Raw genomic sequence first — 27,280 nt, 5'->3', positions numbered from 1 at the left:
GTTAAAAAACTATATTAAATGGGAATGACTTCAAAGATTATATACAGGATAATAGGTTTTGAATAAGGCTAAAAATAACTACAATAAAATATACCTTTTAGGAATACATATAGATTAGATGCAGTGGAGCGAGTAAAAGGAAAAGCAGAATGATAAAGATAAGATTAAGGAAGGTGATGACCTCGGGTGGGAAGGCCTGAGGCAAGATCTTAGGTCTGGATATAGGTTTTGTCAAATTCTTGCTTTGTCTTGAGTGATGAGCTCTTGGCTGCTTGTTACATTAATTAAAAGAAAAAAAGAAAAAACAACAAAAACAGCTAAACACATAATTAAATAAAATCAAACCATGCATGGGCCAATAGAGGGAATGTTATTAGCCAAAGATTGTGATTCAACCAATTTTAAACATGAGTGGTCCACAAGGGGGAAAACAAACAAATATACTGGGCATCCACTGCAGGCTAGATACTGTCCCAGGTTCTGGGTTTACACCAGCAAATGTAATAATCATCATCATAATAAAATCCCCTACTAGAGCTAATCAATGAATTTGGTAAAGTAGCAGGATACAAAATTAATGCACAGAAATCTCTGGCATTCCTAAACACTAAGGATGAAAAATCTGAAAGTGAAATCAAGAAAACACTCCCATTTACCACTGCAACAAAAAGAATAAAATACCTAGGAGTAAACCTACCTAAGGAGACAAAAGACCTGTATGCAGAAAATTATAAGACACTGATGAAAGAAATTAAAAATGATACAAATAGATGGAGAGATATACCATGTTCTTGGATTGGAAGAATCAACATTGTGAAAATGACTCTACTCCCCAAAGCAATCTACAGATTCAATGCAATCCCTATGAAACTACCACTGGCATTTTTCACAGAACTAGAACAAAAAATCTCACAATTTGTATGGAAACACAAAAGACCCCGAATAGCCAAAGCAATCTTGAGAACGAAAAATGGAGCTGGAGGAATCAGGCTTCCTGACTTCAGACTATACTACAAAGCTACAGTAATCAAGACAGTATGGTACTGGCACAAAAACAGAAATATAGATCAATGGAACAGGATAGAAAGCCCAGAGATAAACCCACACACATATGGTCACCTTATCTTTGACAAAGGAGGCAGAAATGTACAGTGGAGAAAGGACAGCCTATTCAATAAGTGGTGCTGGGAAAACTGGACAGCTACATGTAAAAGTATGAGATTAGATCACTCCCTAACACCATACACAAAAATAAGCTCAAAATGGATTAAAGACCTAAATGTAAGGCCAGAAACTATTAAACTCTTAGAGGAAAACATAGGCAGAACACTCTATGACATAAATCACAGCAAGATCTTTTTTGACCCACCTCCTAGACAAATGGAAATAAAAACAAAAATAAACAAATGGGACCTAATGAAACTTAAAAGCTTTTGCGCAGCAAAGGAAACCATAAAGAAGACCAAAAGACAACCCTCAGAATGGGAGAAAATATTTGCAAATGAAGCAACTGACAAAGGATTAATCTCCAAAATTTATAAGCAGCTCATGCAGCTTAATAACAAAAGAACCAACAACCCAATCCAAAAATGGGCAGAAGACCTAAATAGACATTTCTCCAAAGAAGATATACAGAGTGCCAACAAACACATGAAAGAATGCTCAACATCACTAATCATTAGAGAAATGCAAATCAAAACTACAATGAGATATCATCTCACACCAGTCAGAATGGCCATCATCAAAAAATCTAGAAACAATAAATGCTGGAGAGGGTGTGGAGAAAAGGGAACCCTCTTACACTGTTGGTGGGAATGTAAATTGATACAGCCACTGTGGAGAACAGTATGGAGGTTCCTTAAAAAACTGAAAATAGAACTACCATATGACCCAGCAATCCCACTACTGGGCATATACCCTGAGAAAACCATAATTCAAAAAGAGTCATGTACCAAAATGTTCATTGCAGCTCTATTTACAATAGCCAGGACATGGAAGCAACTCAAGCGCCCATCATCGGATGAATGGATAAAGAAGATGTGGCACATATATACAATGGAATATTTCTCAGCCATAAAAAGAGACGAAATTGAGCTATTTGTAATGAGGTGGATAGACCTAGAGTCTGTCATACAGAGTGAAGTAAGTCAGAAAGAGAGAGACAAATACCGTATGCTAACACATATATATGGAATTTAAGAAAAAAAATGTCATGAAAAACCTAGGGGTGAAACAGGAATAAAGACACAGACTTGCTAGAGAATGGACTTGAGGCTATGGGGAGGGGGAAGGGTAAGCTGTGACAAAGCAATAAAGAGGCATGGACATATGTACACTACCAAACGTAAGGTAGATAGCTAGTGGGAAGCAGCCGCATAGCACAGGGAGATCAGCTCGGTGCTTTGTGACCGCCTGGAGGGGTGGGATAGGGAGGGTGGGAGGGAGGGTGACGCAAGCAGGAAGAGATATGGGAACATATGTATATATATAACTGATTCATTTTGTTGTGAAGCTGAAACTAACATACCATTGTAAAGCAATTATGCTCCAATAAAGATGTTTAAAAAAAATAAAAAATAAAAAAAAAATAAAATAAAATAAAATAAAATCCCCACCATCTTGGAGCTCACACTGTAGTGTAGGGAGATGGACATTAAACAAAATATATAGTGTCAGCATGTAAGAGGTATGGAGAGAAATGAAGATCTGGGAGACAGGAAGCAGGGGATCCAGGAAGGCCTCCCTGAGAAAGGGACATTCAGGCAAAGTCCTGAAGAAGGGGAAGAAGGGGGCTTGCAGATCTCTGGGGGCCAACAACCCGGGCAAAGCCCTGAGGCAAGAATGCCCAGTACAGGGAGGAGGCCAGTGTGGCTGGTGTGGGGGGTCCGGAGGGAGAACGGGGGCCCTGCAGGCCACTCTGAGGGCTTGGACTTCTATTCTGAGCGACATGGGGAGTCACTGGAAGGTTCCGAGAAAAGGAGGAAACCATCTGACACGTTCCAAAGGGTCCATCTGGCTAGACTGCTGGGGACAGAGGCTGGGGCCCTAATCAGGAAGCAGTTGTGATCATCCAGGTGAGAGGTGAGGCGGCTGGTGCCTGAGAGATAAGAGCAGGCAGGTGAGAAGTGACCAAGTCCTGATACAATTATGACCCGGCCACTGCTCTCCTGGGGGCTCCAAGGCCAGCAGCAAAGACCACACGTGCATCAAGTAACCACAACACAATATCTACCATCGACTCTACAGCAGTTTACGTGGAGTCCTGCTGCCCTGTCTGGCCTGCAGCGGTCCTGCTCCTCAGACCCTGGCCGTGGACAGCTACCTCCTCTGGGCTGTCACTTCTTGCAGCCGGAAATCCTGGTCATCCGTGTGGCCGGATGGGTGACATTCCACCTCCACCCAGGGTCTGTCAGCTGCACAGTTTCCTCCTCATGTTTGGGCCCTCCCCTGCACCCCAACAGGGGTTTCCCTGTGCCCTCATTACAGGCCTCACTGTGACCAGACTATCAGAGCCCAGGGAAGCTTTAAATCCGTGGTACCCATTGAAATCACCTGGAGAAGTTGAAAACTTACTGGCACCTGAGTCCCACCCCCAGCGACGGCTGTAATAGGTCTGAGGGATCGCCAAAGCTTCCAGGTGATTCCAATGTGCAGCCAGGGTTGACAGCCACTACTCTAAGGGGACTGGTCTGGCTTCCCTGCCCCCATCCCTTACAGGTGCTTCATGCCCACAAGCCTCTTTCCTGCCCCACCCCACTCTCCAAGGCAAATCCCCAGCTGGTGCATCCTCCACTGAGGTGAGGCCTCTCTGCAGGGCCTAATCAGCCCTGAGATGAGTGGACAGCACTCACCTAAGTCACAGGGTAGGCTGGGACCCAGGCTGCCCCCCAGGCCTGGAGAGTGGAGCAGATACCCAGGACCACCGGCTTCCGCGGGCCCTGGGGCTACTTCTAAGGCCAGAAAAGCCCTGCGGCTCAGATGCATTTAATCAAGGCTGTGCTGGCTCCCCTCCCCTGCTCCTCCCCATTCTTCCTCCTTTAGGACTTGGAATGCACTTTTATTAGACTTTTCCTAGGTGAAAATGGTGACGGGCTGGGGGTGGGGAAACTGGATGGAGTGTGATTTACAATTGCCCTGAGTCCTCACACCTCCCAAGGGCAGCCACATTCGGCAGCCTGCTCAGAGCCACTGGCAGATGGGGAGCTCTGCCCAGGCTGCACTCACATCTGCCCCAGCCGGGAGCCACGTCTCTGCACAAGCACCCCAAAATCTCAAAACGGCCAAAGACCCTTTGGAAAACAACAGGGGAAGTTGGATGCTGGGATCTGTAAGGTTCTGGCAAAGACTCCACTCAGAGAAATAGACCACGTTCCCCAAACCCCATACACATCAGATCAGGCTGCCCCTGTTATATTTTCTCTTTGCTCCAAGCAGCTCTTTTGACTCCCATCTGCCTCTAAGTTCCAGGTCCAGCCTTTCATCCCTGCTCTGCCCCAAACAAGAGAGGCCGTCTTCCCTGGATATAGGGTTACGAGGCACCTCCTGCCCATTTTAGAGAGGGTGCCTTTCATCAGGTCAGTTTCTGGTGGACTTAGTTCCCCTGGGGCCCTCCTGTAAATGCTATAGCAGGATTTCCCAACCTCAGCACTACTGACATTTGGGGCTTCTTTGTTGGGGAGGGAAGTCTTGTGCATTGTGGGATGTGTAGCAGCATTCCTGGTCTCTACCCACTAAATGCCAGTAGCACCCACCCTCCCCACATCTGTGACAATAAAAATGTCTACAGACATCACCAAATACCCCCCTGGAGTGGAGAGGGGGGCAAAATCGCCCCGTTGAGAACCAGTGTGCTGTAGCAATTTGACTGGGAACCACTGGAGGGCAAGGACTATGCCGGCACTTCTGATAGCTCAGTCCAGTGGCCAGTACAGAAAACCAGACGGTGTGATCTTGGTCAGGACACCTCTACCCTAACCTCTCCGGGCTTCAGTGTCATCCTCTGTACTGATAATAATGGCCAATGTGCTCGGGGCTGGCACTGTGCTAAGCACTTTGCATGGATTTTTTCATTTAATTCTCACTTAACCCTCACAATGTTTTTCTGGAAAAGGTATTTTACAGGTGAGGAAGTTAAGGCCCAGAGTAGTCAGGTAACTTACTCAAGAGCAGACAGCAAGAAGGAAGACGGTTTGACTCCAGAGCCACAGTCCGTACCCCCTCCCTCAAAGAGGGCCTTGGGCCTGAGACCACTTCTAAAGTCCTCTGCAGTCCCACAAATGTGCCACTCTTTTGATGTTGTCGCTACAAAGATAACGTCCACTGCGCATCCTGTATTCTTTTTTTTTTTTTTTTTTTTTTGCGGTACGCGGGCCTCTCACTGTTGTGGCCTCTCCCGCGGCGGAGCACAGGCTCCGGATGCGCAGGCTCAGCGGCCATGGCTCACGGGCCCAGCCGCTCCGCGGCATGTGGGATCTTCCCGGACCGGGGCACGAACCCGTGTCCCCCGCATCGGCAGGCGGACTCTCAACCACTGCGCCACCAGGGAAGCCCCATCCTGTATTCTTTAAATACAGGATGCCCCGCCATCCACAATACAGCTTGCTCATGTCAATCAATCCGCTCCTACTACAGTCTGTGCCAAGATCCAGCTGTCAATGAGTCATGGTGTTTACCTCTAGAGAGGAGGAAGATTTTAAAAGCCTGCTGGACATTTATTTACAACCATGGTAAGGGCTAAGAGAGGGCCTGACCCAGGCCAGAGGGTCAGGAAAGGGACAACCTAGCTGCTCTCTGATGGGTGTGCAGGGGTTAAAGCCATGAAGGTGAGGGAGGCCAGTGCCCAGAGAGAGCAGGTGTGTATCTCCTGAGGTGGAAAAGAGCGCTGCTTGTCCAAGAAACCAAGGGAAGAGGGAGAGGGAGGAAGCAGATGACGTGGGCGGGACCTGTGGGCCCTGGCAAGAATTTCTACCTTTATCGGAGAAGCAGCAAGAAACCCTTAGGGGCTCTAAATAGGGAGAGGTGGGGTCAGATGAGCATACTCACCAGAGCAGGTACTGTGTGCTATGTGAAGACCAGGGTGGGGACGGGGTTGGCAAGAGAAAATGCAGAAGGATCTGTTGGGCTGCTGGGTGGGTCCAGCAGAGGGTGACAGGGGGCATGGAGGGACTGGCAAACTCCAGAGACACTGAACGTGCAGGTCGTAGGGACACAGGTAGGGCTGAAGCAGGAGGCCTGGAGAACCATGGTGCTCTTTATAAGAGGGGGGGACCCAGAGCGTGGGGTCCAGGTCAGGAGCTCCGTGTGGGTGCCCTGCACTTGAGGGGTGCTATGCACGACAACAACGGACCTAACGACTGACTGGTCTACCAACTGATTCATGGATAAATGATGCCCAAACCTCTTTCCTGGGATGAGGCTCAGTGTGAGGCCGCCACCGACTTAGGACTCACCCTGGTCAGAAACACAGCCAAACCGCAGAAAAGACACCTGCAGGCAGCCAAGCCCTGGGGAAAGAGCCCATACGATGAAAAGGTAAGTTATTATTACTATTACCTTATCAGATCTGACGAGAGCGCAGTCAAAGGTGGGCCCGCCCCGCAGCGTGTAGTGTGATACAAATGGACTCTCAGGGGGCAGTTGGCTGTTGCGTCGATTCTTATTCACGCAGAAGCTAAATCACGGTGCTAATGTGAACCATGTGTGAAATACCCCTTTACATGCACTAGCAATGAAAGGTCTTCGCAGACCTATAGCCAAATGAATGTGCTTCTGAGTAATGGGAATCTGCACGTGGGCATTCTTTTATTACCATGCACAAGCCAGCGTCATCAAACCTTTGATGTCACGTTATAGAAAGCACTCCAGCCACCCAGGGAGGTGAGGAGACACCAGCATGGAGCCCCTCATGGAGAAAGGGACACGGAACTGCTATTCAGGGCCTGAGGATTTTAAAACTGTACTTAACACCATTAGGTTGCTCCGAGAACCACAACACGTGAGGATAGGAATGGACCTCAGGCCCTCAGCTCACCTGTGCGATGCATGAGGGAAGGGACTTGTACAGAATCGCCCGGTTCATCAGTTGCAGATCTGGGACAGGAATCCACACCCTCTCACTGGCTCAGGCCATGGTGCTTCTTCCGCTGCACTCAGGACGCCAGGAATCCTTTATAGAGATTCCCAATCTCTCAGGCCCTGGCGGGAGTCTTCATTGAAACCCCCAGAGGAAATGAGAGTAAAGACTATTTCTACCAGCCCAAGTTGGCAGACAAAGGACACTGCATCCTGGCAGATGTTTTGGTGACTATGGGATGCTAGGGGACTGGGGGAAAGTTGCTTGGAAGACAGGGAAATGGCATAGGAATCTGGGAACAAAGCCTTATTGGCTTATCTGTTTATAAATAATGTATATTCTGCCTACTTCTAGAGAAGATTTGGGGTGGTTTGCAATTTAAAACACATACATGCAATAAAATAGCTCAGACTGACATCAGATTGCAGAACTGTTTTTAATAGCAAAAAAAGTTGGAAATGACCCAGGTGTCCCTCTATAGGGGGCTGGTTTAAAAAAACTGTCCATGCATCCAGTGGAATACTACACAGCTATTTTTAAAAATGAGGAATTTGCTCTGCGTACTAATATGAAGAGATTTCAAGGACATATATTTAAGGAAATAAAAAAGCAAGGTGCAGAATATACAGTAGGCTATCTTTTGTATGGCAAAGTGGTTAAGAATATATATTCAAATTTCTCCATTCTAGCATAAAGAAAACACTGAAAGAATAAACCTAAAAGTTATATAAATGGTGGCCTATAGGGGCCAACGGGGGGAGAGTGAAATCTCAGTATATACCTTTGTGTGTCATTTTGATTTTTGAACTGTATAAAATGCTTCACCTACTCAAAAATTCTAATTCAATTAAACACAGAGGAAAGGGGAAATGGGAAATAATTCTAGATGCAAGAGCCCAAAATTTCTCCCTTCTGCCCCCTCCAAAAATGGATGCTAAAAGTGCCGTGCCTGGAATCCCACGGTCACGTGGACCCAGAAGTGGAGGGCGCGTCACAAGTGGAGGCCGGGCGTGGAGTGAAAATGGGCAGCCTGCTGGGGCTGGCTGCAGGGGCCTGCCCTTCCTGACTCATCACCGGAGGCAGCAAGAAGCAAAGGGCTGGGACCTGCCCCAGGCCAGCATCGCTAAAGACCTACCCACCTCTGGAGGGCTATGCCCCAGGTCTGCTCCCTGACTCAATCCCGACTCACGGTTACCACGGCTCCTGACATCAAGTGGTTCCGGAAGCAACCAAACTGCATTAAGTACCATGTTCACATTCTTAGGCTCTGCCTGCCAAGCCCACCCCACTCCGGGCCTTCCTCTCTGTATCCCCAGCATGGCCCTGGTTCCCCCAGCTCTGGGGGGCAGTGCCCTGGGCCCTCGCGTTCCTCAGCCACAGTACTTGTTGGAGAAGAATTCTGGAGAGTGAGAGGGCAGCACCCTCAGCTAAGGACGGTGACTTCGGCCGTTTAAGCGAGCTCTTCCCCTCCCAGGCTCCTCTCTGATCCCCTCCCGGAGTAGGAGGTGGCAGCCAACCATCACATCCATTAAAATGTACTGCTACCACCCTGACATCCACTGAGGAGGTGGAATTAACTCTAGCCTATTGATAAAGTATATCCATATTATAGAAAACCATGTTATGAAAAACTAGAGTGATGCGTACGAGTAGTTTTTAAAAGATTATATTAAGTAAAAACACAAGCTGCAGAACATAATACAATGCATAGCTTGATCCCATTTTTGTGTAATATTGATCTATTTTTCCAGATCCATGGTAACAGTATAAATACAGATAGTGATATGAATGTAACAATTCCCTGAATTCTTGACAGTGATGATCTCTGGGGTGGGGGTGGGGGTGTCTCACAATTGCCTTCACTTTCTCAAACACGTGTATATTATTTTGTTTTCTTATACAAAGCAATTATTATTTTTGTAATCTCAACATAGATCTCTCTCATGCATTGCATACGTTGCTGGTCTGGTGGGTCTAGTCGGAGATTCAGTGGAAGAACTCCCCTCCCGACCCTGCACCATCCAGCAGATGGGAAACTGAAGCCCAGAGAGGTCAAGTGACTTTCTTGGCATCACACAGTGAGTTAACAGCAAAGCTGGGCGGAGAGCTCCTATCTCCTGACTCAGTCCTGCACTCTTTCCACTACACCTTGTAGCCTGAAAATAAAATCAGTGTGTATTTGTGGAGGGTTCTTTATGTGGTTGGTAGGGGAAAATAGGGGGAATATTGGCAAAAAAAAAAAAAAAAAAAATACTTGGCACTCCAGGAGTCATTACCTGGCTGCCAGGTCAATACCACCTCCATTGGCTCATGAAATATTCCAGACAAGTATTCATTTAAAGATGAAACATTAACTGTAAATCAACACCTGGAGTGAGTGCTAAGTTACAAAGTGAATTAGAATAATTGGGTAAATCGATGGCCGGTCTCAGCCCCAATGGCCACCTGACTGTTACCCACCAGAGCTGGGAGAAGGTCTACCCTGTGACTCAGAAAAACAACAGAAGGTCAGGGTCAGGTGAGGCTTCTTTAAGGAGTATCTCTCTAACATAAAAATAATTGCCACTGCCTCCCCAAAAGCACCTGAAATGGCAGGATGCACATTAATCAATTAACAAGTGTCATTAAATCTTGTGTTGCACTGGGCTCGGAAGGCCTGGCTGACAGGCATAAAGATGGTGGCCTCTTCCATATGGTCACTGCTTTACAACTCGGAAAGGCTTTCACTCATCTTCCCGCTGGAGCCTCTTGATGTCACGTGGCCAGCAGTTTTCAACCTTTGTTTTGTGTCTGAGGAAGCAGTTCCATGACTTGCTCAGGGTCCCACAGGGCAGTTTCCAAGGCAGAGCTGGACACCAGATCTGCCAGACTTGGTCCTGTGTGCTTCTCTCACACCCCGCCCTGCTGGGGGCACCAGCGTCCAGAAAAGTAGACGAGCGGCCTCTGGGAAAGTGGAATGGCCAAAAAACACAGTACAAAGCAGTCTAGAGTCGGGGCTACGTCTCTCCCCATTGGACCACCAGTGGACACCTTTTGCCACTCTGAGATTTTTGTCTTTTGAGGACAGTTTGCATGTGTGGGTTTGCATATGAAATACACGCGAACACATTTTTTAAATGCTTGACTAACTCTTTATACTTCTTGAAGTGTTTTTGCATACACTGCCCATTAAACTCTCTTTCTGTAGGTAAATGATGTCAGCAGGACAGGTAATCTAATTATTTCCAGTTAACAGATAAGGAAACCAAGGCTCGGGGCAACTTGTCCCATGTCTTATTACTTCTCAGTGGCAGAGGGGGAAGCCAAGAGCTCTCTCTGGATCATTTCATTTCATGCTCCCAATTCATTCATTTCATTTCATCCTGGGAGAGAGGCGTGGTTGCCCCATCTTACACTTGTGGACACAGAGGCCCAGGGAGACTAGGCCACCTGCCCCAAGTAGCAGAGCCAGAACCCAGCACCCTGGGCCCACAGCTGGGTGTGAGGTGTGCAATTGCAGGGAAGGTCCACAGTGGGGCAGGCGTTGAGTAGGTCCTTCCCCAAATACCAATACTAACAATAGCTTTCTGAGCTTTCAAATGTGCCAGGAGTGGGCTGAGCTCTGTCCACACAGGACTCTTGAGGACAAGGCATTGGCCCAGTTGTCTCTGAATCCTTGAGTGGCACAGAGCTGAGCCCCCTTGTTGACCTGAAGCACCCACCACAACCCTGTCCTTTTCTAGGACCTTTTCTTCCATTTCTGCTGTGCAAATTAAAGGACAGTGTGGGCTCTTACCTAACAAGTGCCTTTTTTAAAAATATATTTATTTATTTATTTTTGGCTGCGTTGGGTCTTCGTTGCTGCACACGGGCTTTCTCTAGTTGTGGTGAGCGGGAGCTACTCTCCATTGCAGTGCACGGGCTTCTCATTGCAGTGGCTTCTCTTGTTGCGGATCACAGGCTCTAGGCGCGCGGGCTTCAGTAGTTGTGGTCTGCGGGCTCCAGAGCGCAGGCTCAATAGTTTTAGCGCACAGGCTTAGCTGCTCCGTGGCATGTGGGATCTTCCCGAACCAGGGCTCGAACCCGTGTCCCCTGCATTGGCAGGCAGATTCTTAACCACTGAGCCACCAGGGAAGCCCCACTAACAAGTGCCTTTGATGGCCATTCATGCCAAATAACACCATGCACGCCCCCTGGGAGGAGTGAGAGCCCCCCCATCCAGCTCTCCACACCCAAGAAACTGAACTGGCTCCCAAGGCTGCCTCAAATCCCTTCACCTTTACTGGAGCAACTGCGGCCCACCTTTTGCAAGATTTCCACTCAGGCCATCTTCTCTCTCTGCCCTAGGAATGATTTGCTGATGATAATAAACATTTCCACATGAAGGCTTGGGTGTCTCTGAGTCATAATTTATTGCTTTGTTTCTGTGGTTGATACTTTTTTTTTTCTTTTTGCTTAGAAGACAGGGCAGGAGTGAATGAGCCTGGATGGGATGAGTAATCCCAGCTTCTCTAAACTCTGGTGGGAAGACGGAAACGAGGGGTGGAGCCGGAGAGGAGAGGATGGGAGTGGCTGGCAGGGCCGGGCAGGGGGAGCACGACCCCAGTTCCGGACAGGGAAGACTTGGGTCCCCAAGTCAGATAATACTGTAATCCAAACAGGGTTTATGTGCTCAGCTGCAGCCTGTGGGCGTGTGGAAGCGGGAGACAGGGAAGTATTCTAGCTGAGTGATCCATAACCAACAAAGGGAGGGTCTGTCCAAATCTTCCCCAGGCTTCAAGGCCCAGGTCAAGTGCCACCTCCTCCAGGTGGCCTTCAAGGATCACTCCAGCCAAGAGCAATTCCCTTTTCCTCTGAATCTGAACCTTTCGTTTATCATTAGGGTTAGATGGCTTTGCCCCGTCACTGTTTATTTGTACTGCTTCTCCAGTTCCGTCGTGAGCTCCCAAAGGGCAGAGAACTTGTTTTTACCTCCTCTGTACCTTTTAAGTTTGTGACATCCAGGATAGTCTTATCCCTTGGGTGATGTTAGACCACACCTATACACAGAGCCAGGAGTCTCCAAGCAAACGTTTGTGGACCGAGTTTCAGAAAATGGCACTAAATAATAATCACACGATTTAACCTTTGGTCTTGGGCTTTATAGTGCACGAAACCCTTTCATAATCTTGGAAGGTAAGTGGCAGGTGATATGAAGGTCATTTTACACGTAGGAAAACTGAGACTTAGAAAGTTTGAGTGATTGACCGATGACAAGTTAGTAAATAGAAACAGCTCTGGAACCCAGGTTTCTGACCTTCCTGATTATCCTTAGGGGAGCTGAAAGTTTCTGTCTCCTCTGAAGCACATGACAAATTATTTGGGGGAACATGGCACTGCTATGCACCACCACTCCCCCGCTCCGCAAGATGCACAGTACATGTTAACATTCATTCACAGTATAGCCAACGTTCTGAAGAAACCTGTTTGGCTTAGTTCAATGCAAACTTCTCCAAACTTACCTCACCTGGAACCCTTTTGCATGGGACACCTACAGTATCCTGAACTGGGGAAATGTTCTACTGTCTCACTGCTACTTTCCTAAAGGGTAAATCATGTTCCCAGGAGAAGCTGTATATTATGGACAAAGAAAGGCTTAAGCTAGATGAAGAAAGCTCTAATTGTGAAATTTCAGGGCTCAGCCAACCAGTAAGGACATTTATTATTATTTTACTTTTTATTATTGAACGTTTCAAATACACACAAAACAGAAGAGCATAATAAATCCCCACATACCCATCACCAATTACCAAACCAGCTTCAACAATATCCAGCAATCTGTTCTTGCTTCATCTTTTTTTATCTAAAATATTTTAGAGAAAATCCCAGACATCATCTGTAAATACTTCAGTATGTAACATTGCTACAGTATTACACACCCTAAAAAAATTAACAGTAATTCCTGGGTATAACAGGGGCAAGACGGGAATAAAGACGCAGATCTACTAGAGAATGGACTTGAGGATATGGGAAGGGGGAAGGGTAAGCTGGGACAAAGTGAGAGAATGGCATGGACATATATACACTACCAAACGTAAAACAGATAGCTAGTGGGAAGCAGCCGCATAGCACAGGGAGATCAGCTTGGTGCTTTGTGACCACCTAGGGGGTGGGATAGGGAGGGTGGGAGGGAGACGCAAGAGGGAAGAGATATGGGGACATATGTATATGTATAACTGATTCACTTTGTTATACAGCAGAAACTAACACACCATTGTAAAGCAACTATACTCCAATAAAGATGTTAAAAAGATTTTAAAAATATAAAAATTAAAAAATAATAATAGTAATAATTCCCAGGTATCTAACACACAGCCTGTCCCTAACCTCCTTGATTCTCTCAAATAGAGTCAAAGTAGACTTGAGTCATGAGTCAAACTGGACCCACAGAGGCCATTCGGTTGGTATATCACTTAAGACTCTAAATCTGTAACAATTCCCTCACATCTCGCCATTATTTCCCCTGGACCTCCTGTTGGGAAGACAGGGCATTTGTCCTGAGGAGCCCTCTCGTTTTGGATCTGGTGGAGGCCTCTCTGTGCTGGGCTTTCCCATGTTCCTCCAGCTTCTGCACAAGGTGGTCGTTAGATTTACAGGCAGGAGCAGTTTTTTTGTTTTGTTTTTTTTGTTTGTTTTTGTTTGTTTTTTTGCGGTACGTGGGCCTCTCACTGTTGTGGCCTCTCCCGTTGTGGCGCACAGGCTCCGGACGCGCAGGCTCAGCGGCCATGGCTCACGGGCCCAGCCGCTCCGCGGCATGTGGGATCTTCCCAGACCAGGGCACGAACCCATGTCCCCTGCATCGGCAGGTGGACTCTCAACCACTGCGCCACCAGGGAAGCCCTAGGCAGGAGCAGTTTTATGTTCAGCTTTATGGTGGGAAAGTGTCCTGGGTGGTGCTGTGTCCTTCCCGTCACATCACATCTGGTGGTCCACTTTTAGCAAAGCTAATATTGATCCATGGCTTTGGATGCTGGGGGGATATATCTTTTTGAGCAACTAGGTCTTCCCAGTATCTCCAAAGTCGTATCACGTTCTCAAATTTGGTTCTAGATACATCTCTAGCCTGGGATTTCATGGAGGACGCTCTACTACCGTCAGCTCCAAAATTCTATCAGCCTATCCTTTCCTAGGCTATCTCTGGGTGACCTTTTACCTTTTTTTTTTTTTTTTTTTTTAATAAAGAAAAGACACTTTTAAATGACCAGACAAGCCGGGGACCCTGTCTTCCCTTCTGGCCAGGTGCTACCAGCAACTCCATGGGCTTAGCGGGAGTCCCAAGGTCTCCACAGCCCATGGATTCCTCCACCCATCTCTTAGGAGATGAGTCAGAATCTCAAGGAGAACAAGAACACATAGCTGAACATGATAAATATGCATCCAAAATTTTTAAAAACCAAATTACACAAATCATGCTTATTCTGAGAGGTTTGTTTTGCCAGGGGTCCCTAGTGCTCCAATCAGCATAATTAAATAGCAGGGTCTCTCTAGAATTGATTGTGGTTTTCACATTTTTTATCATCCAAGGACCATTTCAGCGAGATGATTTTAAGCTAATAAGAACCCCCAAATTAGAAACTAATTAAGGAGATGGAAAATACAAACGTATTTGTTTTTAGTCAGGCACTATTTTTATCAGAGGAATCATGAAAAATTAAAATTGTCAAGTACCAACATGAAGGTTGTCAGTCAAGGGCAATGTGGCTTTCCTCCTCTCCCTGCTGCAAAATTTTAAGGTGATATATCAGAAGCTGTTCCCTGTGGGCCCCCAGGAAGCAATAAAGAGACTAATTTTGAAGAGCAGAATTACACACTGCTAGACTTGATGAGGAAAGGGGGGTTGCCATAATACTCTCAACTCTTTGGTGATTAAGAGTCATAGCACCTCTTGCTTTTTGAATGCATGTGTGCCTGGCAACAGCATTAAATCATTGCAGGGCACTTTCTCATGCTCATTTAACAGATGAGAACGTTAAGGCCCGGGGAAGTTGAGAGATGTGTACAGGGTCACAAAGCAAACTTAGAAAGAATCTAGACTATATCGCTACCTAAATATGCTTGATTTTATGACACTCCCTCCTCATCGTCCCCCACATGCGCCATAGATTACCTTTTAAAATAGATGCTAAGTCACAATGACACTGCTTTGGAGGACTCTTAGGATTCGTGACAGCCTTGAGAGCTCAGGGCCCAGGAGAGGAACAGGAAGCAGAAGCCAGCTGCCCCCGGGGGGAGGAACAACACAGAGACCCACAGACGGTTGCGGTGAGCATCCAAGGACTACTGACGCAACCTCACACAATTAGATGTTGACTCAACCTTGAAAATGTCATTTCAGTCCCCAGGGCTGGAGAATTCCCATTCGTCTATAGACTTTGCACTAATTCCAGCATGGCTGACACCCGGTTACTCTTTGCATCACTGACCTGTACCTCCTTACCCTGCTCCCTCCACCTCAGCCCTAAGGACAGGGGATCTACCTGCAGACACTCTATTCAAACCTCCTTTCCCATCGCAGAATTCTCACCAAATCCAAGCCAGGCAGGTGAAGAGAACCCTTCCTTAGCTCCAGGCCTCTCTCCCCTCAGGCCCAGAAAAGATGGATTGGGAACATTCTTGATAACCTTGATAATCTAGGGCAGATTCCAAACTCAGGGGGATGAGTTAGAGATCCCACACAACAGGCTGAAGAAAACTAAGGATGTCAGGGAAACCTGCCACTGACACACAGGAGACAAAGGATTATTAACTGAGAGGTGCTCGCCCGGCAGGGAGGAACCCCCAGGGGAGCACTGAGCGGGGCCCACGGATGGGAGGACAGTGCATGATGATGGCCCAACCTGCCACGTGATACCAAGTGGAAGGGCACGTTTAGAATCAACCCAGCTCCCAACCAAGAAACCACACCAGGTAGGGAATTAAGAGTCTTAATAACATTTTATAATTGTATGCAGGTCTTTCACATACACTATCTCATTTGAGTCTCAGAAAAACGCCAAAGGCAGAAATTATTTAACCCATTCCTCAGGTGGGGCTGGGCTTAGGGGAACTGGATTTTGTGGAGTGCCAACCTTATGCCAGTGACATGTGTCAGGACACATACGTAGCAATTACTATTTTCTGCTGCTGTTGGGAGCCCATGACTGGGGCAGATGTCATTCACAGAGTAATAAAAAGTACCCTCTCCCAAGCCCAGAAGGAGCAGCCATGTCTATGACAGCAGGCTCCCTGGCCCTCACAGGGAGCAATCTGTACTTTTATGGCTGGTAAAGAAAGGAGGCAGGTAAGGTAGGGATGGGCCTTTGTTTCAAAGGCTGAGGCTGGGAGACAGGAGAGAAAGGGGATGAAGGACAAGCAGCTTTACGAGTAGTGTGCCTGGGTCGGGTCCCAAGACACTTGGGATGGCTTAGGTGATGGGTCCTCGGGTGGCCGGCACCCCCTCGGCCCACTGAAACACAGTGCCACGGTGGCGTCCATCCTCTAGAGATGAAAGCCCGGGGGCCCCCGCCTTCTCTACGGCAGAGCCGACACAGGGGCACAAGCTGCCTGCAGGACCTGTCTCCTCCAGGTGACCACGCGGCTCGGGATAAGGAGGGCCACAGGCAGCCCCCCTGGGCCAAGGTCCAGGCTCACCCCCTGCCCATCTGTCCTGCCCCACAAAGCCCCACAGTCCTCATGCAACAGAAGGGTAGAAACAGAACTACAGAAATTCCTGCTAGGACACTTTTGCCACACTTAGCCCATAGGGAACTCAACCCGGTTTTCATTTAATTTAGGAAAATAAAAAGCATTATTTCTTGACGTGGAATGTCACAGAGTAATGATTATTTCATTTAGTCCTCAAAGTTACCCAGCAAAACAGACATTCTCAGTGCCACTTTCAATGCAGCTTCTGAAGCTCAGACAGCTTTGGGAACTGCCTGGGGTCAGCCCGGGACCAGTAAGTGGTGGCATCTGAGGCCAGCTGGGAAGACCTGCAGCCAGGGCTGGTTCTAGAGAACATACGTTACCATCCAGAACAAGCGATTCAAGACATCTCTGATTCTTCAAGCCAGTTTCCCCAGGAATTCATTTCAGATGTGTCATGAGAAGAGGACAGAATAGTAAGTCCTGTTGTCTAGCTCAGGATACACCTGGCCTCTGGGTGCCCCTGGGCAAAGATGCTCTAAATTCTAGACCTAAGCTGTCCAATAGAGTAGCCACTAGCCACAGGTGCTGCTGAGCACTTGCAATGTGGCTGGTCCAAACGGAGATAAACTGTAAGTATCAAACGCACTCTGGACCTCGAAGACTTTGTACAAAAAGAAGAATATAAACTATCTCATTAATAATCTTTATATTCACTCCAAGTTGCAATGATAATACTTTGGACATGTTGAGTTAAATGAAACATTATTACAATTAATTTCACTTGCTTCAAACTGAAAATCCCACGAGACTGGCTCATGCTCAGTCTCTCTGGGCAGCCCTGCTCCAGGTCCCAAGTCTTGCCTCGGTTTCTGTACCCGACTCATCCTGCCCCACACTCCCTAGAGCAGCGCTGGAAGCCCAGGAGGCAAGACTCTCCAAGCATTCCGAGAATGTCCTCTCTTCTCAACACGTCTGTAAATTCCTGGACCCACCCCTCCCTCCCTCCATCCTACGCAGTGCCCAGAAAGCTTCCCCAGGCCCAGCAACTGCCGCAGCACTCACAGGCAATCAGCATTTCTGAGTGTTCGGATCCACCTTAAACTACATTTTCCACGGCCAGAGGAATGCCGAGAACCAGGTTTTCAAAGCCCAGGCCTCAAACCCTGGTCACAATCAGAAGCCCTGGGAATTGGGATGCGTTTCTCCCAGCCTTCTTTGCTCCCTCCCCTTTCAGACCATAAGCTCCTCCAAGAGCAGAACAATGGAAGAAAACTAAATGATTGATCACTTACTATGGTGCCAGCTGCTGTGCTAAATGTTTTTCATGTTTCATTTTATTTAATTCTCCCAACCAGCCTGTGAGTGAGAAAGTCTTGTCCCCATTTTGAAGACAGGAGCCTGAGGCTCCCAGAATCCCAGATCTGTCTCCACTCCCATGTTTTTTCCTCTGCCCCATGTTCCCTCCCCTGGGAGCAGACATACCTCATACATCTTTGTATGTCTGGCACGTTTGCACGTAGTACAAAATAGGTACTCGGTAAATATTGGGAAACTAGGTTAAGAAACTTCTAGATTCAACCCTTTGTTCTTTCTTGACTTAATCAGAAAGTATTTTGCCCCTTACCTTCCTTAGGCTAAGTCCTCACCCACCCACCTGTAGGGCTGGGCCTCTTCTACCTCCTCCTGCCCCCACATCACCTCCCATCACGAGGGCCCACAGGGTCAGCCCGGCCCAGGTCCCCAGTCAAGCCTAAAATGCACAGACTGCCTGCTCCACTGAGAGGTAGGGGTCTGAGAATAGCCCAGAGCTGGTACACTAGGGTCTAGGGTGCCCGGGGACACAGCTAGCCCCAGGAGACTGTGAAGATACCAGCTCCCTCCAGGCCTAGCCAGACTCCTAACTATCCTCACCAGGGTCCCCAAAGCTCGATTCCCCTGCCATTTGTTCATATAGACAGGAGCCAAGTCCTGGGCCCACCTGGTACCTGTGGCTGAGACATTTCCTAGAGCTGGGCTCAGCTTTCTGGATTCCTTCTTCATCTTATTCTCTCTTCCTGACTTAGAACAAGGCCACCCAGAAGTCCTAATGCTCTGCCCCTCCCCACCCCTTGGCTTGGCTTTGTGGACCCTGACACTGGCCTGCACTGGAATGGAATTTGCCACACCCTCTTGGGCCTCCTGCCCCAGGTCATTGGCCCTCTCCCCCTGCCCTGGTCAGTTTCCCAAGGCCCCAAGCTATTTTTGCTCCCGCCCCAGCCTGCCGTTTTCCTCATGGCGGAAATCGCCAGAGTGGTACCCAGGATGACACACACAGTGACGACCAGATGGCCAATGGAACAGGCCCTCCACTACGTCAGAGCTCATCTTCGGGGTCTCCAGTCCCACTGGACCCGGGTCCTTCCAGCCTCAGGGTCCTGCCCTCTAGGCTCTGGGGACCTTCTCAATGCTTTCTGCCTTGGCTGACCTCCTCAGATTACCTGCTAGACCCAGGGTGTCTGCCAGCCCCCGGCTGTGCTCTCCAGACCGCCACCCATGACCTCCCCAAGTCAGCCTTGGTCATCTGTTACTTGCCCTGGCATCCTTGGAGGGACAAAGGCAGCCACAAAATCCCTATTTCCTTTTTTACAAGAAATACCAACCCATCACCTCACCCGTCATTCAGGAAATCTGACCCAACCCAGAAGCTTTCTCAGCTAATAAGGCCTCCAGGTCTATCCCTTAGGTATCGCTGATCCATGAAAGAGCTCCTGCACCCCCCGCTGCCTTTGTTTCCCCACTGGCATCCATGCCCTGCTTCCCAAGGGAGCTGATGGGAAATAATGACTTCTTGATTTGTTACTCTAAGGTCTTCAAACAAGAGGGGCTCCATCCATATGGCATCAGGCCTTCCTACAAGGTATAGTAAGTGAACCCACCTGATGCTAAACCTGCTGGTGCCTAGCTCCAGCAAGAGCTTGGGGCAGGAACTAATAACTATAAACATCCATCTATTATCTTACCAGGCCTTACTCTGCTTTGTTTGCATGGCTATCCTCCCAAGAGTTGACATTTTATGTCTACTGCAGGCTGATAGATTCTCCTACCTGCCACATCATTCAGAAAGGACTGATGAACCTGAGGTTCATTACCTGTCATCACACCGTGGACATGTCACTTGGGGCCGAAGTATCAATTCTTCGTGAGTCTCCCCGGTGATACAGTCTCCCGACTTGGAGGCTCCAGGTCCCACGAGCTGCAGGCTGCGCTCACTCCTCAGGCCCTGGTGGCCTTCATGCCATCCCTTACTGCTCTCCTGGCTGGCCTACTCCTCATGGGTAGTGAGGCCTTCTGAGTTCCCAGCTGCTTCAGAGGAGACCTGTAGGAAGAACAAAGGTCCCTGTGACCTACCAGGGCCAGAGACACATGTCCAAGTTTTAGCTGTTCTAGAACTTTCCAGCCATCTTTTTTCTCTCTCTCTCTTTATTATTAGATCTTGTAACTCCAGGTGACTATACAGAGTCTACCTCAGCTAGGGACTTCACTGCCAATGTGCCACCCACCAACCCTACCCCCCAAGCCTCAGCATGCGTGTGCCAAACACACACACCCCTTCATTCTTATCTCCTTACCTTGGCATATGTCGTTTCATCTGCCTGAAAGACCCACCTTCAGTCACTCATCCTACCCACCATTCAGAGTTTAGCTCATACCCACCAACAGAACCTCATTGCCCCAGGAAAGAGGAAGGACCTGGGTGTCCTCCCTCCACCAATGAGACCCACAAGGAACAAGGCCATGTCTACCAGGGACATGCCTCCACTCTTACAGCCCAGGCCCTGGGACAAGGCTTCCGGTGTGCTGTGGTTTGGAGGCTCCAGGAAGGCCACCCACCTGTGGCCTCCTTTCACAGCCCTTCGCTCAGAGTGAGAGACAAGGGTACAGATGCAAACCTCGCTGGGTGAGGGACACAGACACTGCTCTGCTGAGTGACCACATTTCAGAGCCAAGACCACAGCTCACACTCGGGGGTGGCAGGGGGCAGGTAGGAAGGGGCCCCAACGAGAAGAAGCCGCGCCTCAGCACGCAGATCTCCTGGGTTCTGGAGACCGGGGCCCCGTTGGCCGTAGCCCTGCATCTCTGACCAGGCATGGCCTCCAGCTCCCGGGGCCACTGCCCAGACAGCTGTGACCCTGAGCACCACCCCAACCTCGGGGTCCTCTGGGCCTCAGTGGGCCCACGGCTGAGAAGGGGCTGTGGCAGGTGGAGAGTGTCCACCAGGGCATCCAGCGCTGCAGGAAAGGGGGAGCACCATGGACAGGGATGAGGGTAGCAAAGGGAGGCAGGGACCTGGAGTCCCATGGATTTTGTAAGCCTAACAATGACAATGTCTTACACACATACACTGATTTATACCCTTCAAGCTGCTTTGGCATCCACTGAACCCATGTGGTTTCACAGTAGTGACATAAAGGGGTATTTTTTTTTAAGGTTGTTTTAGAGATGAGGAAACAAAAGCACAGAAAGGTTGAGAATCTCACTCAAGATCCCACAGTAAGGTAGTGAACGAGTCAAGACTGGCATTTCTGACTCCCAGTTATCATTCTTTTCAGCAAGCCCCTTAGCCCTGGGTTAATTTCCTACCACGTCAGGGGAATGGTGGGTCGGTAGGAGCGGGGAGGATGACGGGAACAGAGACATGCTTGGCCTGCTGTGGGGGGATGGGGAGAAGAGAGAACAGGAGGAGGATGGAGCCTGTGGTTTCTCCCCTGCTGGGAGGGTCTAGGCGAAGAAGACACAGAGAAGAGAGTGATAAACAGGGAAGGCAGGAATGTGGAGGCCCCTAGCTGACAGGAGCAGCTCAGGCAAAGAGGGTGCTGCTGTGATAAACAGCCACAGCTTGGGAGTGGGGAAGGGGGCAGGGTGCCGACACTGAGCCTCCAGGGCAACCTGGCTGTACAGCTCTGGCCTCCGAGGCATTGCTGGGCAAGGCAGCCCTGGGGATTAGAAGCCCCTCTGAAAGAACAAAGCAGTTATCGGTATTACCTTCTAAAAGCATATACACACATCAATGCTCTTTTGTATATGGGATATATTCCTGAATAATGAAAATGAAAAAACGCCACCGCGAAGTTCCAGCCCTACGAAGAAAGTCTCAGCTGCTCCTGGACAATGGGATTCTCTGCTTGATTCCAACGCTGCTCTACTTCTGCTCTCCAGGAAGAAGTCACAACCTAGGAAACTCCTACCCGGCAGGAAGGCAGGCCGAGATCCTTCTAGAATAGGCAGCACAAGCCAAAGGCCAGGAAACCCAGGATAGGTGGCAATGCACGGAGTTCAGCGGAAAAAGGACGCAAACACCAAAGGCAGCCAGGAGCTCGGTGCAGGCCCACATGCCCAACGGACCACACCTCAAAACATCAGGCTACGGGAAGAATGGAAAGTCATCCCCTGGTGTTATTATCATCGCTCTGTGTCCCGGGCACCCGGGGGAAGGGGAGGGGGTCCTTGTTCTACCTAGTAAGACGTGAGCCCTACTACACGTGCACCAGATGCCGTGGGGAAAGGAGGAGAAACTGCACCCTTCAGAAGCCGGTTACCAGCCTGTCCCATGGGCTGCAGGATCACATGGCGGCTGTAGCTCCGGAAGCAAACAGCTAGAGCACGTCAGTTTTTGCTGGGGGTGGGAGAGTGGGGATGGGAGTCCTTCTGAGCCCTCCTGCAAGGTGGGGTTGAAACATATTCACAGCAGATGGTGCTGTCGCCCTCACTCGGGATTCTCATTCCTAATTATCTGTGCTGTCAGCAAAACAATTAACCCTCCAAGAAAAACTGCGCCATCCACTCTCAACCATATGAAAAGACAATTTTTCTCAAGGACGGGACACTTAGGGCAGCAGCAGAGGGAAAGTAGGGCAGCCTTGTGTTCGATTCGGTATCTCACTCTCCCTGGGCGATTTCGCCATCCTCTGACCTCCGTGGTCTGCTGCATGCATCGCATGCCCGCCCCTCCCGCCTCTGAGCCTGCATTTCCTTTACCATAAAAAGAGGGGGTGAGTCCAATCCCTAGGGTCCCCTTCAGTCCCACAGTGCTAGCATGCTACAAGCATGGCTCTTTTCCTTTGAACTTTAAGTTCTTTGGGAGTAGAGATTGAGTTTCCATTTGTTCCTCCATTCATTTGCTCACTTGCTTATCTGTTCATTCATTCATTCACTCATGCATTCAGTCAGTTATATAGGAGATACGAAGAGACTATCTCTTCAGCCTTCTGGACCACTGCATGGAGCCTTCTTCCCCTGGGATGTGGAGGGAGGAGGGAAGGATGGAGCAGGGTAAAGTGGAGGTGCAAGGGGCTTCATCCTGGGCACTGGCTTGGCATCAGCTGTAGGAGGGGAATCCCATTGCATTTGTGTTCTCTCTGAGGATTCCGCTGCAGGAAGGCAGAGTCCTCTCCAGAGAGCTGAATGTGGTAAGGAAGCCACCTTGGTCCCCAGGGCAGGCGTGCAGAGGGGTGGAGAGGTGCTATGTAAGGAGATCCGAAAGCCCCCATCAGCTGCTGTGGAGCTGGAGAGAGCACTTCGCAGGGGTTCATTAGAGACCTGAGGCATGAGTGAATGAGCAAGAATGCCCCTCCTTCAAGGAACTGTTTAAAAGAAAGGAGAGTTTTTATAGGGCTAAGGCATGATGTTTGTTACCCAGGGGGCTATGATTTAAGGCTGGGCTGGTTGGTCCATTTCGTCTGTTGTCAGGCACTGTTATGGGAAAAAAAGCAGAGTGAGCAAGAAATTGTAGAATGATCACTGTCGGCGCTGAAAGAGCCTTCAGGGATGACATCATCCTGGACACGTTTTGCAGGTGCCACCTGGAGAGGTTGAGGGCCTGGCTGCTCACAGACAGGGCGGGCAGAGCAATACTCTGCCGCAGCTGGCTTCACATCCAGGCCGCACTCTGGTCCCAGTCCACACAGCCTCCCAGGACCACCCCTCAGTACACTGGGGAACTCACAGGGCAGAAAGGAAGGCCCAGGTGGGGGCACCGTCTGGCCCACACCCCTCCGCAACCCCATGGGGCAGCAGGCCTCCTACTCAGGCAGTGGCAGTGCTCTGCGCACCTGGTGAAGGAGCGCAGAAAAAAAGATAGGGACGGGGCTGGGGGGGGCGGTGGAGGGCTGGGAGCTGAGACCCCTCCTCGACCACCATTTTGCCCAGTTCAAGCCTTGTGAGGTCTTTCTTCCGTCTCCCTGTCGCCCATCCAGCTACCAGCACTTGCCTTCACCCAGTGACCAAGAGCACAGGCTCGGATGCCTCGGCATAAAAGCTCCTCGGCATAAAAGGAGTGTGTTTATATTCAAAGCGGGCCGTTGCCCACTCAGAATCTGCCCACTCAAAGGCAGCACATGTGACCGCACCCCCTGCCCAGAGCCCAAGCGGGACAGACGCCAACCTCTGGCTGGAGACATTTCTAAATATGAGCGTGGCACAAAGAGTCAGGTTCCCAGGCCTCCTCTGCTCTGGAAGACCCAGCCAGGATTGTCAAGGCTGCCCGGAAGGAGAGGGCTGGGGGCAGGCAGGATCAGGAGGCAGCCAGCTGAGACAGCCATCAGCCCCAGAAACATCACCTGAACCTCTCCCTGGCCTTCCAGCCTCGTTAGGGCAAGAGAAATTATTACCCTGCACCCAGAAAGTCTAATCAACTGCCTGAAACCCTTGGCAGCAGGGACAGGAAAGCCACTGCTTGCTCAAATGCACATGGATTAAAAATACACAAACGGAATATTTTTTCTTCCCCTCTCCTCAACCTCCTGAAGCCTGGGATGCTTGTTAAAAATAGCCTCGCTGTGGCATGGATCCTACAAAACCCAATGGCTGGCATGAAAATTAAGAAGCCATTGGAGGCGGCACTAAGTGGTTACCCCTGGGGAGTGGGCTGGGGAGGGCTGGGAGGGGGTGCTTTCAAGTGTTTGCAGACACACTTCTACACTGCTTGGGTTTTTAACAAGCAGACATTATTTTTATTAGGGTTTTTTTTTTTTCCAAGCCTCTGTTCTCTTTTTTTTTTTACTCTTTGGTTCCTCTTCATTTTTTTTTTTAATATATTTTTTGGCTGCATTGGGTCTTCGTTGCTGCACACAGGCTTTCTCTAGCTGTGGCGAGTGGGGGCTACTCTTCCTTGTGGTGCATGGGCTTCTCATTGCAGTGGCTTCTCTTGTTGTGGAGCATGGGCTCTAGGCGCACGGGCTTCAGCAGTTGTGGCATGTGGGCTCAGTAGTCGTGGCTGACGGGCTCTAGAGTGCAGGCTCAGCAGTTGTGGCGCACGGGCTTAGTTGCTCCATGGCATGTGGGATCTTCCCAGACCAGGGCTCGAACCTGTGTCCCCTGCATTGGCAGGCAGATTCTAAGCCACTGCGCCATCAGGGAAGCCCCAGTTTGTTTTTTTAAATGGAGATTCATCCATTGCATCCTCCACCTTAAGCTTAAGGCTCAACTTGCACTGACCTAGCAACCCGACAGCCCAGTGCTGGCTGCCCTGGTGGTGCACAGACCCCTTGGCACCCAGGACACCAGGTGCAAATACAGCCCAGAGTCATGAAAGGAGCACTGAATCCAGGGTCAGAGTCTCGGATCTATGGCTGTGAGACCTCAGACAAGCCATTTGAACGCTCTGGGCTTCAGTTTCCTTAACTGTAAAATGAGGCAGTTGGATTAAATGCACAACAGGTACCTTCTAGTCATAAGCATTTCACAATTTTAAGGATTGAGGAAAATATCTGAAACTTGCCCTGTGTTTGTCCCTACCATGAACGGGCAAGGGGAATGTGTCCCTGGGCAGAGATGGGGTTTTAAAATCAGGAGACGAAAGGAATCCAAATTGGAAAAGAAGTAAAACTGTCACTGTTTGCAGATGACATGATACTATACATAGAAAATCCTAAAGATGCTACCAGAAAACTACTAGAGCTCATCAATGAAGTTGCAGGATACAGAATTAATACACAGAAATCTCTTGCATTCCTATACACTAACAATGAAAGATCAGAAGAAGAAATTAAGGAAACAATCCCATTTACCATCATATCAAAAAGAATAAAATACCTAGGAATAAACCTACCTAAGGAGGCAAAAAACCTGTACTCAGAAAACTATAAGATACTGATGATAGAAATCAAAGGTGAAACAAAGAAATGGAGAGACATACCATGTTCTTGGATTGGAATAATCAATATTGTCAAAATGACTATACTACCCAAAGCAATCCAAAGATTCAATGCAATCCCTATCAAATTACCAATGGCATTTTTCACAAAATTAGAACAAAAAATTTTACAATTTGTATGGAAACACAAAAGACCCTGAATAGCCAAAGCAATCTTTAGAAAGAAAAACGGATGTGGAAGAAGCAGGCTCGCTGACTTCAGACTATACTACAAAGCTACAGTAATCAAAACAGTACGGTACTGGCACAAAAGCAGAAATATAGATCAATGGAACAGGATAGAAAGTCCAGAGTTAAACCCAGGCACCTATGGTGACCTAATCTATGACAGAGGAGGCAAGTATATACAATGGAGAAAAGACAGTCTCTTAAATCAGTGGTGGTGGGAAAACTGGACAGCTACATGTGAAAGAATGAGCCCTACCTAACACCATACACAAAAATAAACTCAAAATGGATGAAAGACCTCAATGTAAAGCCTGATACTATAAAACTCTTAGAGGAAAACAGGCAGAACACTCTCTGACATAAATCGAAGCGAGATCTTTTTTGATCCACCTCCTAGAGTAATGAAAATAAAAACAAAAATAAACAAATGGGACCTAACTAAACTTAAAAGCTTTTGCACAGCAAAGGAAACCATAAACAAAATGAAAAGACAACCCACAGAATGGGAGAAGATATTTGCAAATGAAGCAACCAATAAGGCATTAATCTCCAAAATATACAAACAGCTCATGCAGCTCAATATCAAAAAAACAAACCACCCAATGAAAAACTGGGCAGAAGATCTAAATAGACATTTCTTTAAAGAAGACATACAGATAGCCAAAAAGCACATAAAAAGATACTCAACATCACAAATTATTAGAGAAATGCAAATCAAAACTGCAATAAGTGGGGCTTCCTTGGTGGCGCAATGGTTAAGAATCCGCCTGCCAATGCAGGGGACACAGGTATGAGCCCTGGTCCAGGAAGATCCCACATGCCATGGAGCAACTAAGTCCATGCGCCACAACTACTGAGCCTGCGCTCTAGAGCCCACAAGCCACAAATACTGAGCCCATGTGCCACAACTACTGAAGCCCATGTGTCTAGAGCCCCCGCTCCACAACAAAAGCCACCACAATGAGAAGTCCATGCACTGCAACAAAGAGTAGCCCCTGCTCGCTGCAACTAGAGAAAGCCCGTGCGCAGCAACAAAGACCCAATGCAGCCAAAAATAAATAAACAAAATTAATTAATTAAAAAGAAAACTGCAATGAGGTATCACCTCACACCAGTTAGAATGGCCATCATCAAAAAATCTACAAACAATAAATGCTGGAGAGAGTGTGGAGAAAAGGGAACCCTCCTACACTGTTGGTGGGAAT

At 48.5% G+C, this 27,280-nt stretch overlaps 1 protein-coding gene across 3 annotated transcripts in view; it reads right to left on the bottom strand.

Moving 5' to 3' along the window:
• The window catches only part of ZBTB7C (zinc finger and BTB domain containing 7C), a 382,923-nt gene that overhangs the window by 276,681 nt on the left and 78,962 nt on the right, over window positions 1–27,280 (bottom strand). For 2 of the 3 annotated variants that reach the window (XM_049697870.1, XM_033421371.2), the window contains exon 2: window positions 19,846–20,072. The exons of the other annotated variant lie outside the window; for it this stretch is intronic. The gene's annotated coding sequence lies outside the window, so the exon portion shown is untranslated. The remainder of the gene's footprint in view (window positions 1–19,845; window positions 20,073–27,280) is intronic. 3 annotated transcript variants of the gene reach the window in all.

Source organism: Orcinus orca, chromosome 15 (genome assembly GCF_937001465.1).
Source record: "Orcinus orca chromosome 15, mOrcOrc1.1, whole genome shotgun sequence".
NCBI classification, from domain to species: Eukaryota; Metazoa; Chordata; class Mammalia; order Artiodactyla; family Delphinidae; genus Orcinus; species Orcinus orca.
The sequence above is the reverse complement of the archived record's forward strand: the minus strand, read 5'-3'. Positions and strand labels throughout refer to the sequence as shown.